The sequence below is a fragment of the Ambystoma mexicanum genome, chromosome 4p (assembly GCF_040938575.1).
Source record: "Ambystoma mexicanum isolate Mex_15411 chromosome 4p, UKY_AmexF1_1, whole genome shotgun sequence".
Taxonomy (NCBI): domain Eukaryota; kingdom Metazoa; phylum Chordata; class Amphibia; order Caudata; family Ambystomatidae; genus Ambystoma; species Ambystoma mexicanum.
In genome coordinates, this window is record NC_090927.1 from 556,582,621 (window position 1) to 556,595,253 (window position 12,633).

General features: G+C 42.9%; 1 protein-coding gene across 2 annotated transcripts in view; it reads right to left on the minus strand.

Annotated features, from left to right (window-relative positions):
• Positions 1–12,633, minus strand: part of CSMD1 (CUB and Sushi multiple domains 1) — a 5,442,057-nt gene that overhangs the window by 2,833,978 nt on the left and 2,595,446 nt on the right. The gene's annotated exons all lie outside the window — the stretch shown is intronic.

Sequence of the window (12,633 nt, forward strand, 5' to 3'; positions counted from 1 at the left end):
GGTAGGACGTTAAGGAGGAGTGGGATGGTTAATGTGTGCTTGAGGCAGCTGCCCTCTGCCTCGGAAGTAGTGTTATAATGCTTTTAATAACAACCCCAGGAGAAATGTAGGAGTTAGGTGACCAAATCACACATGCCGGAGGCATGCTCCATTGCAGAGGTGCCTTCGGTTGATCATTTTCTGACACAGAGAACCTCATGCAGTTGGGTAGTTAGTAGCGTAGTTACTTTATATATATTAAGGCTTCCCAGCCTTTAACATTTGCTGAGCGCAATTGACACAGAATCGGCAGGTCCACTGTGCAGCCGAAAGTGTTCTTCTTCCTGTTTACAGGCCCAAAGTCAAATACAAATTGAAGGGATTTAAAAGCAACAGATATGTGGAACCATAGATTTTTGAGAAGGGACAAACATGTGTGTTCTAAGTTTTGGAAAGACATGTTCCATTTAATCATGTTCATTGTCTGCCTTATAGTTGTCAAGGCTATAACAAATATCACTCTTGATCTCTACATAATAAAATGAATTTGTTGCATACGTTTATTGCAGCATATACAGTTATAGATGGAAATACAGAGAATTCATTATTTTTTAACTGATTACCTAATACATTTTGTATTTGTTAAACATATAGAACTAAATTCTGGAAAGTATCAAAATTAATCGTACAACCATTACAAATGTTTCGCTATGATTTTGGGTTGGGGAATGCACAATTCGACCACTTCCCTCATTCTCAACTGACGGGGAAGTTCACATTTTTGTTGTCTTGGTTAGTTTACAAAATGAATTGTAGACCAACTATTGGTTCTTCTCAATTCCTCATTTTATAATTTTTCCTTCCATTTTCAGAAAGAGAGTTCATGGATTAAAGCAAAGTTTGATATACAATTGCATATTCTGAATCGAGCCATCCTTCATGAGTGAAGTGCTATATGTGTAAATAAATATGTGCTGTAAGGCTGCAGAAGGAGGAGACTGACACACATGTGGCATGATGGTTGGCATTGTGAAGCAGGCCAGGTATCACAAGTAATGACACAGACACAAAAGGTGCAAGTTTCAACACCTTAATATAGTTTTTCTTGGGTTGGAGAATTCCTAGCTGGCCCTAATTCTATAATGGGAGTATTTTCAACCATTAAAGTAAAATAAAAGGGTCCAAGTCAGTCAGTCAAACAAAGGAACACGTCTGGGTCAGAAACCTATACGTGCCCTCACGTTTCACAATAACTAAGTGTGGAAACATTATGAAATTAAAGAGTGTATCCAAGGAATGTCAGAATGGCAATTAAAATGGCTCACCACTCCCTTCCCCAAGTTCAGATTACTGGGGTTCTTACAAAGTTCCTTCAAGCTGGATAGTAGGCACAGTTCAAGGATTTCCCATAAATCTGTTAGGCTTCCCTCACCTATTTCAATGTCATTTCATTATGCATCACATGTTCTCTTCAATGGATTCTTGTGCGCTTCCCTCACCCGGCTTCACAATTCTCAATAAACCAATAGTCACAAAGTTCCTTCTTAGTTACTTTCAGAGGAGGCCCTTGCCTGTCATCAAACACTTAAAAATAGCTGGAACACTTTCAAGCTAAACAGCTCTGCTTCACAGAGATCGGTGAGAATTCCCTTCCCCAACCTTTATACTTCTCTTTCACAATGTTCACCTGTCAGAAACCCTTGCAACTGCTTAGTTTTTTCACCCCCATTCATGACCACTCCGACAGTAGGGTCCTTATTAGTAGCGCCTTGCCAGAGACTTTTCCAACCGCACAGTATTCTCACCCGTATGCGTGACCACTCTGACAATAGGGTTGATTTCCCAATGTCCGTGCCTCACGCACTTGGTTTCTCAGATTGGGACCACTGCTACTCTGTTCCTTAATTCACAAAAATATGAAGTATCACAAACCGGGCTCTTCCTTTCTTTGAACTCACTGGCTGTGATTGCTTTCGCACGTCCCTCATATGGCCTCATCAAGGTCAGGCTCTTGTCCACCTTCCCCTGAAACATTCCAGGTGGCCTCCCAGGCCAAGGGAGGAAACTAACAGTTTTCTGGCACATGCAGTAAAGGGATTAGCCGGCCCCTTGACTCCCTTCTCTGAAATTTCCTGGCTTCTTGGAGACATGGCTCCCATTGCTGTGCTTTCTCCTGCCTCAACTTGCAGCCTGTCAGCATCTCAGCATCCTGTTCTCCCTGGCTTGGTTCTCGGCAGCTTGCTCTCAGCTGCTCCTCCGTCTCGACATCCAGCTTTCCTTCCTTCTTAGCCCATGTCTTGCTTTCCATATCTTTCTGTGCTCCACCTTTTATAGTTTGGAAAACTGCCCATGAGTTTCAGGTGTGTGTGATTGTGACAGAGTGCCTGACCCTGCCTAGTCTCATTAGTGGGACAAGGCCAGTGCATGTTACTAGTGGTAATCTTCCTAGTCTCAGTCTTCCTCTTCCTCATCTCAGTAGTTGGTTTGGTAAGGAAAGAAGGGGAGTTAAGGGAGTTGTATTAGCCCATAAAGGTAGAGGGAATATGGGGGCCAATAACTGTCAGGAAATGGGGGATACCATGTCTCACCGTATGGTGTCTCCTCCCCACTCCCTGAGGACACCCTACCCAGGTGATCCTCCCCCCAATTGTACACCCCCAGGGTGAGGATCCAATAGCGATGGCCATTCCCTGGCCACCTGAATAAGGTATCCCCAGGGACTGAGTCGTGAAGCACATTCTAGGTTTTTCACAGTATAAACCTTTATTTTTGGTACAATAAAGTGGAAGCCTAACTCAACCTAACTTTAAGAGGGGTTTTCTTGCCTCAGCTAAGGAACTAAGGATTCAGTCAGAATGTCCAAGTAAATTAAAAGCATCCAAATCATGTGTCAAAATGCCTACTTCTATCCTTCACACGTGTAATTAAACTAAAGAGGTAGTGGATTGTCTTGGTCAAGAAAATTGCTCCTTTCTTCTGGAAAATGGATCACAGTTCCAATTGGCAGGTGGGAACTTCGTCTGAGCAAATGACTCGATACCCCAGGTCTCAGTTCCTCACCAAGATACAAAACAAAGTTCCAGCGTGTGGTGCTGTAAGGTTCTTAGTTGAAACTCAAAAGGAAAAGTTCTAACTCAAACATCAACATTCCCTATTGCCTATATGTTTCTACACGATTGGGTTCCTGGATAATTCCCCCCTTCTCCACGTATGTTGATTTCATTATTTTCACAGTGCCAGTGCAATGATTCCTTTCCACAGGCCTTGCTTCGCTTTGCTTTATGATACACAACACCATGGGTCTGGCTTCCTTCCACAGGAATCCTCACTGTCATATTATTACTGTCATATCCTCCGTTTCCCCTCCCAGGTCCACGTCTTACTCCCAGCCTCCCGCTTCTACACCACAAGCGCAGGGTAACACTCGGACATCCCGCAACCCACGCCAGTCCTCGTTCAGACTGCGTCCATTCTTTTACTGGCACCTACCTTGGCGTTGCTATCCCAAACAACGTTGGTATACAGGATCACGAAACAACGCAGGGCGCTCGCCGCGTTGTGTTACCATAAGGAGAAAAACAAAGCACCTCAAGTCACGTGCTTCTACATCGACGGCTGCTCCTTTCACTACGAGGGTCACCTGATCCGACTCCACGCTCCCGGAGCAGAATCACGTGATCCCTGTATGCCGTTAAAAGAACGAAGGAAACAATCAACAAACGCTTCCCAGCTGCCTCATTCCTGGAGTGCTGCATAGCGTTTAGTTATCACGTTTGGAACTCTGGCTCACTCGACCACGGAACTCTCACGGATTGAACTGCTTTGCCCTGACACTTGCTTGGAACTCTGGCTTACTCGACCACGGAACTCTCACGGATTGAACTGCTTTGCCCTGACACTTGCTTGGAACTCTGGCTTACTCGACCACGGAACTCTCACGGATTGAACTGCTTTGCCCTGACACTTGCTTGGAACTCTGGCCTACTCGACCACGGAACTCTCACGGATTGAACTGCTTTGCCCTGACACTTGCTTGGAACTCTGGCTTACTCGACCATGGAACTCTCACGGATTGAACTGCTTGCCCTGACACTTGCTGGTGATACTCCTGCCGGTCCTAGTTATCCTTCCTCCCCTATCCCTTCAAAGTGTCCGGCCCATCAGACTGGGGTAAGCTTACACACGTTGATTCGCCTTATTGCATTGCCATTTGTTTTTTCTTAACTGACCTAACCATTATTGCCTTACAGCGGTCAGGGGGTCCTTCCGGTGTTCCCGTTTCCGGCCTTCAACACTCTCACCTGTGGCCTCAAAGATTACACTGACAGTATACCTAAATCTGTCAGTGTGGTACTTGGGGACGGAGGTCCTAAACATCTGCATGACCATCAAGTACAACAGAACAATTACACTGAATGAGAGCTGGTAGAATTGGAACCAACTGGACAGGACCTCCAGAAAATCTAGTGGGACCTTTGGGTACCTTAGCAACATCCTCAGGCTTGAAAAAGCTTTCATCCACTACTGGTCTGCTGGCCCCAGTGTCTCTTGTGGCAGGAGTATCCTGGCCATTGACAAGAACACTGTCCATATAATACCCTCCAGAGTTCTCTGGAATGGAGTTGTACACCTCCATATTCTGTTTCTTACACAGACCCATGTACTCTAAGGATAGAGTGGCCTGAATACCCAAGGGTGATTCAGAAAATAGATGAAAGTGGGCCCTAACAACTTGTACGTCTTCCTCTGGGGAGAAGGCTAAGGAGGCAGTGCTGACCCGTGCAGGTTTACCCTTGCATCTGGAACCTCCTTTCACATGGTCAGTGTACCCACAAAAATATCATTTACCAAATGCTCTCTGGAATGGATGTTTCTGCTGACCTCCCTCTGGCTGGGCACCATAGGATTCACTAGCCCTATTTGGTTTCCCATGTGGCTTACCCTGGTTATGTTTGGGGGCCTCTTCTGGTTGGATGGTTTTAGAGCTATCTGTAGTCTCACCTTTGTGCTGCTTCCCCTTATACTTTTTATGAGTGGCCCAAAAATCCTTATGAGATGCCCTGTTGGCCACCCATGAGACAGCTGTTCTTGCCAACTTTTGGTATCAATCTAAATTGAGACAGCCAAGTGCTGTCTCAGCTCAGGAGAGAAGGCATCATAAATAGTTTCCAACATAAACAGATTGCTCATACCTTCATAAGTGTTAACTCTGTAACCTTTAACCCGACCATCTAAGTTTTTCAAACATTCACATAGCCACGTAGCCCAAGGGGTACCATCATGCTTTTTGAGGGTTCTAAACCTCTTAAGATACTGGGAAGGGGTCTTCCCAAACCTAGCTATTAAAGCTAGTTTCACACTTTTATACTCCTTTCTGTTTATTTCCCCCAACCCCATTACCACATCAGTTTCAACCGGGGTAGCCTAGAAAAAAGCCAAGGAATCAGCTTATTCCCTGTAATATCTTGAATCCCATGGTTATATTCAAAAGCAGCCAACCAATCCAAAATATCAAGCTTACCACCATACATACTTACTGCATCTTTGGGCATGCGAGGCCTCTTAGGACTGGAAGACCTAGACGACTCTGGGAGAGAACCAGTTTCAAGAGACAACTTTTTCATTTCAAGTGCATGATTCAACTCCATTTCTCTGAGCTTAAGTTCTTGATGTTTGCTTTCAGTTTGGGCTTGGATTCTTTTAAATTCTAACTCAAGTCTCATTCTTTCTAGAGAGACAAATTCAGGACTTAGTATTGGACCTGATGGGGTCCCTGTGGTCAAAGGTTGAGGCCTATGAGCAGCTAGAGGTAATACAGTGCCTACATTGTGAGACTCTTCTGCCTCATCTAACTCATCCATAACATTATCATCCTCCTCATGATTTTCCACATTTGCTGTAGGGGTAGGGGTTTCAGACCCTCTCTTCCGACTTTGGTATTCCAACATTTCTATCAATTCAACCTTTTTGCCTTTTACAGTGAGATTCCTAGCTTTACACATTTCTCTCAATTGATCCACTGTTAAAGATACTAGGGTCTCCTGTCTATAGCTATCCATATCATACATTATAAAACAATTGCTTCTCTAGTGGTGCTTTACCTTTTGAAGGTTATTTGAATAAAGGTAAGAGTAGCACGCTAAGTGTAACAACTATACTTTTATCCCACTGCTGCCACCAGTGTTAGGCAGAATCACATGCAGTACCCTTTGGGAACACTACACATAATTAAGAATGCAGGTCTAAGTACAATTTCTTATTTGGTACAATCCTGTACTACACAGTAAAGTGGTAGCGATGGCTGAGCAGCCAGACTTATTTCAAGAGTAAAGTGAGCAGTACAAGGGGTTACACAAAGGACCAGCAATCACAATGATTCAGGTTATAAGAATCAACAGCACAAACACTTTCATAGGCAGGGCAAAGGGTTTTAGTTCACTACAACCAGCAATTCAATTCAATAGGTCTGGACTAAAGTCAATGTTCGGAGTCTTGTATGGTGAAGCACAGTTCTGGTAGTAAACGGTTTATTCTCTTGCCACAGATCTTAGAAGAATTTGGTCATACGAAAAGTTAGATGTTGGTTTAGGGAAGGACAAACCTTCAAAGTTGGGAAAGTTTCACAAACTTTTGCCGCGGCCGAAAAGAGTTCTGCACCGCACTTGCACAGTAACTTGTAAGTGAAGAAAAGCTGTAGCTGAGGCAATTGTTCCTGGCAGCTCCTGCATATCTCGCTGTTCCCGCGCTTCAGTCGTGGGGACACGAAGGAAGACGTTGGAAGGTTTCTGCACTGCCCAGGGAAGAGGCCACAAGCTTGGAAAAACATTGGTTTAAGGTGTAAGTCCCTTAAAGACCACAAACTGGTATCCTTCCCACTGGCTATCCGGTTTTCCACAGCACTCTGCAGAAATTTCGACTAGTATGGGGATGATGTCCAGGCTGTTTACGACTTGGTTGTTCCCACCAAATTCAAGGGAAGAAAACCTTGAAGGGCTTCTCTGTCAATGGAGTTTCAGGATATTCGGAACCTGCAGCAGGGCTTCAACGGTGGCCCAGGAGTTGCAGCAGTCGTATTCCTTTAGATCGTCTTCAGTTCTTTCGTTTCAGTGGTCGACTCTGCTTTCCAAGTCCCAGAGGCCTGCTTTTAAACAGTTTTCCCCCATTCATTCCAGCCTGGCTGTCACACACACAGCGGCGTGGCTGTCCTTTCCAGACAGCCAGCCGGCCAATCACGCCAGAGTGCATTCAGGTTTCCTAGGAGACTAAGCACAGGGAGTTTCGGGCACCTCCCTCACATCCTGTCCACCGAAGACACTCAGACGCCAGAGGAGGGCTTCAGCACTGAAGCCCGCCAAAGGCCACCAAACAAAGGGACCAAACCAGGTTTGGTGTGCAGAGACAAACACTAGAAGGACCTTTCCAAAAATAAATGGCAAAGAAAAGATGACCGGAGTCTGTTTTTACAGATAGGACAGGGGTAGTTTTTTTAAAACCACTGCCACCAGCCATTTAAAGCAGGAAAGGGTAACAATTGACTGTTACGTGAGTGTTTAGACTCAGGGGAAGCTAGGCAACCGCTCCAGCACTTTATAGTAAGTTAGTGTGTGCTGGGTCTGTACATTTAAAAAGACTAGTAAAAAGACTAGTAAAAAGACTAGTAAAGTCAATTTAACTTTACATGCTCTGAGAGACAGTAGTCAGTCCCAGAGAAGGTATTCATACCTTGGGGAGTCTGAAAGACACCCCTGTGCCACTGCACTGAGGGTGGTGTGTGACACACAGAAAAAGATGATGCCTATAGAGTTGTTTTAAAACTCCATATCCAAAGAACACATTGAAAATGAAGAGTTCAGAGTCCCAAAATATAGCAAAAGATCTGGAGGACTGTAAGGTAGAGAGGAATTTAGCACTTGTGTGAGAATTCTCCCTAACACTCCTCTGAAGAAAGCATTGTGCGCAAGACAGAGAGCCTTAACATCCACTCTTTTTGCAACAGGAAGCCAGTGAAAATTGGGTTGGGCCGAGGAGATATGATTGCGACAATTGAGATTAAAAATCAATCTAGAGGTCACATTTTGAATATGCTGCAAGTTGGTAAAAGATTATTTTGAGAGACCCTAATAGGTAGCATTACATTAGGATAACCAACCAGAGCTAAATGCATTTTGTTGAAAAAACAGCTGCTCGTCACTCTACAAATATATCTATTTTGATTGGTTACAATAGATGCAAGCTGTGCCCTGAACCTCCAATGAGCATAGTTACTTAGGGTGTTCCACTATTTCATTTTAATCAGCTGGCAACAGTTTATGGAGGTAAACAGGCTCTGAAGATGACGCCAAAAAAAGCATCTTGGAGCGGCGAGCAAAAGGAGCTGATTGGATAACATGAAGCATTTCTGTCAGTCAGTCATTAAAGCTTTATTCGGTATAAACCTTTAAGCACAATTAAATACAGCAATAAAAAATAATCCATATGTATACACTTCTAATACAATTAATTCATATATCCACAATCATAAAGATAAAATAACTAGCACATTTGAAATACCAGTCTTTGTTTAGATTGCAACCGGGTGGCTTGTGCAACTAATAAATATTCAACTCTTTGGTACAAACTCATGCAGGTTACTTCCAATTTTGTCAAGAAATAACCTGAGTCTAGACTTGGGCGGATTTGTTAGTTAAATGGTTTACAAGTTATTGGGGTTTCTAGAACTCGTGGGCACACTTTTAACAACCTGGCTGTGTGTATTCAATATATAATGCCTTCATGTGTATTTCGAATCCCTGCATCCTTCAATAGCGGATTCAAATACATATATCTCAGATTCATGGTTTTAGGGCAAATTAACATATAATGCAAAATGTTTTAATTTGAGCTCTGCACAGGCGACAAATACCTGAACTCAAAGAGGACCATGACCGAGTGCACAAAGCTGTTTGGAGAATCCCTAACTTCAACCGAACATATAAAGATCGTTCATATGCTACGTGGATTTCATCCAAATGCATTTTATTGTTGGCCAACATAATGACCGGTAGTATCCCTGATCCATTTTTAAGTGAAGCCATCTTAACTTCCAACTGTTCTATGGATCTTATTTTTCCCTGTTCATTCATGGTTGTTGTGGAAGTCCCAAAGCAACCAGTCGGGTCATCCCACAGAGAACTGGCATCCACAATCCAACTGCAACTCATACCCCATCCAGTGACAAAAATGTATCAGAGCCTCCCGTTACAATTGCAATCCTGCAGATCTCCATAATCTAACCGAGTATAACACTGGTTCCAAGGTAATGTGGTCAGTTAGAAGGAAAACACTTAGATCCAGTAGTTCCAAAGAAGTTGGACCACACTTCGCCAACACAAGTAGTTTCTCCATAAACTTGTTTTTCAATATGGCTAATGTTTCTGTATTTCCATAACCCCTCACCGAAGAGCCATAAAGGGATGCGAGTAAGGCTTGCTCTGCATACAAATCCGGAGCCAGGGAGATTTCCCCACTACCATGGCGGACAAAAAATACTGAAAGGAGATCAGTTCCCAGCAGCGATCATAGAGACAGTTCTATAATCGCTGCCGGGAACTCTTCTTCCTTGATCCAATGAGTTTATTTGTGCTTTCAAGTCTCTCTATTTTTCTACTGACTGCAGGGTAGAACTTCCTGCAACCTCCAGTGCATGTTATGAAAATGATCAAGTTGTAGTGTATGTTTGGCCCTTGTTACACATTGAGCTGCATTCTGTGCTCTTACTTTCATATGACATTTTAATAGTTTCCTGATACTTCATCAGAGTGGTTTTCTAACAGTATTCATAATATGAACTGTCAACTGCACTAATTCTGAATAGTGCCTCTGTGTTGAAATATGGGTCATCTAAGGATCTCAACTGCTACATTCCTGATTTCTCTGCTAATGTCCATTTCTCATACCAACTTATAATGACTTATGTGTGCTTAATTGCATCACATATGTCAGCAGTTAATGTTTGTGACAACATTTCTTCAACCGTGCAGGAGTACAAGGATTGGAAGTGGCTAAATCACCAACTAAGCAAACACACCTCTACAAGAAAATCACAAATCATAAAGGTGAAACAAGCACTGGTAAGAGATATGCCTACTTTCCCTTTTGTGATAACGTGGGCCGAGGGCAGGCTATACTATTAAGATTGGTGTGAATGTGAGACAGTAGCAGCCCAAACAGCAATAGTACAACAGTCCAAAAATAAAGGAATGTTCAATAAAGGGTCTATAACTATAAATATATATATTACACAGCCACGGTAGTGGCTGTGGAGTTATGGTTAAGTTGCTGTTTCCATAGGAAGAGCACTTTTTGGGCGGCTTATAACTTCGCTCCTCCTGGACGAATCCTCACCAAACTTTGCAAAAAAAGTATATGGCCCACTCTGAATTGTTTTGGCGAGGTTTGGTCCAGGGGGGACAAAGTTATAGGGGGGGTCCCAAAATGTATTTTTTCCCATAGACATAATGGGAAAGAACTTTGCTCACGCCTACAGCCCAAACCACTGGACGGATTTACACCAAATCAATGATATTTGTGATGTCATCTGTGATGTCCTGGGTGTTAGTCTTAGCAATGCACGTAGATGCTGCGAGTTATGGTTGCTGAGCTTACCATAATGGGGGAATGTGCAGTGTTTTTTGGTTTCACTGTGAAGTATAACATCCCTGTAACAAAGTTTTTTTACTGAATGTACATATATATATATATATAGAGAAGGGAACGAAAACAAAGGGGCTAAACATGTAATGTGGTCAGTGATGTCATCAGTTACATTTGAGATACATCTTTCATATTCTGGGTGTGACTGTTAGCAGTGCACAGTGGTGATGGCAAGTATGAGGGCTCAGTCTGCCATAACCGGTGAATTTCAGGGGTTTTTCGCTTTTAATTTGAACCATAATGGGGAGGGCGAAGATTTTTTTTTAATTTTTTTTAGTGAAGTGCACAGGTTTTTCGTAGGGCAACTTAACCATAACGTCCCCTAAACAAAGTTTTTTTTGTAGTGAATTTTACAGGTTTTTGGGAGAGCAACGTAACCATAACGTCCCTTTAAAAAAAAAATTTAAATGAATGCCATAGGTTTTTAGTAGTGTAAATACATCATAACAGTACCTTAACAAAAATGTTGTACTACATTTAATAATAATAATAATAATTTAGCATTTATATAGCGCTAAGAACCCTCGGGTATCTGAGCGCTGCTTATTATTACCCACGGTGTGTGGTGCTCATTTATCGACCTCGGAAAGATGAAAGGCTGAGTTTGGCCCTGCCGGGATTCCAACCTGTGTTAGCAGGATCTGCACAGATATCAAAATGAGCGCTCTACTCGCTGTGTCACTTGACCCTTTATCAGGGTTTTAATAGTAACATTAGCATACTACTGTAAAGGAAAATTTGAAGTAACTGCTCACCTTCTGAAGAATTCCACATTATCATATGCAGGCGCACAGCATGGGGGTGTGTTTGAAAAGTCATACGCACTTCACAATGACATGTGTAACTGGGTGATAGTGGGGAAGTACATTGTATATTCTTGTACAAACTTGAATATGGAAAATTTCCAGCACAGAACTCCACAAGGCAAGCGTGCAACACAATATAAACAAGAGTGCATACCGACGTATCTGGATCATTAACCCCCATTCCTCCCCAAAGAGTGGGGGATGAATGCCATAAGCAATCAAGATTTTACAGCAGTAACCCGTGCTACCAAGAAAGAGGATTTTTTGTCTTCACCCGGAACGCCTCTGGCGTTCCCGGCTGAAGAAAACAAATCCTTTTTCAAGATGGCCACCATAGAAAGGAAAGACGGGTGTTGGATAGAAACCCTTCTTTGCTTCCCATTGCAGGCTACAGAAAGCACAAATGAAACTGTGTGACCGTAAAGGCAGCACCACATTTGTGTTCCTTGAGAAATGTATGGTTTTAAGCAATACCTTTACCAGAAAGGCAGTCCCTGGTGGACATGGCAACCTCAATGCAATGTTTTATCCCTTCTAGTAATAGCCAGTAGCCACATCCCCGACATTGTGGCCGCTAACCATACAGAGATGTTACCCCTCAGAGACGGAAGCTGTACCATTGATTTGTTATGTACATGAGTACACTTGTTAAATATCAAAACACTATCACATGCACAACATAAACCTTTTCGGGTGTTGGCAATGACCTTTACTTACATGTGTTGTAAATGAGTAATTTTTTTCTGTAAAAATGTGCTTACAAAACACAGAGGAGTAGTCTACTTACGTTTACATAAAATCTGAAACAAACTCAGTGATGGGAAGCGCAATGACGTTAGAAATACTGGAAGCAACACCATTACCACTCACCGTTAGACACATAATTTCATAAGTGGCACAGGTCGAAAGGTGTGAAGATATGTGTATTGGGAGGGTGTAACCATGTATTATTTTACAAACATTTCTGTGCACCAAACACTTTCAGTGCACCTTACCTCATTTTCCCGCTTTTAAGAAGATAGTAAGTATTCTGAACTAATGTTGGTTAATAGGGCATCTGGGTGACAGAAATTGGTCTGACAGTGACAGAAATTGGCCTGACGGCACTAAAGCATATGATATGGGCCTGACCCTCCCGTAGCCAAAGCAAGTTGGG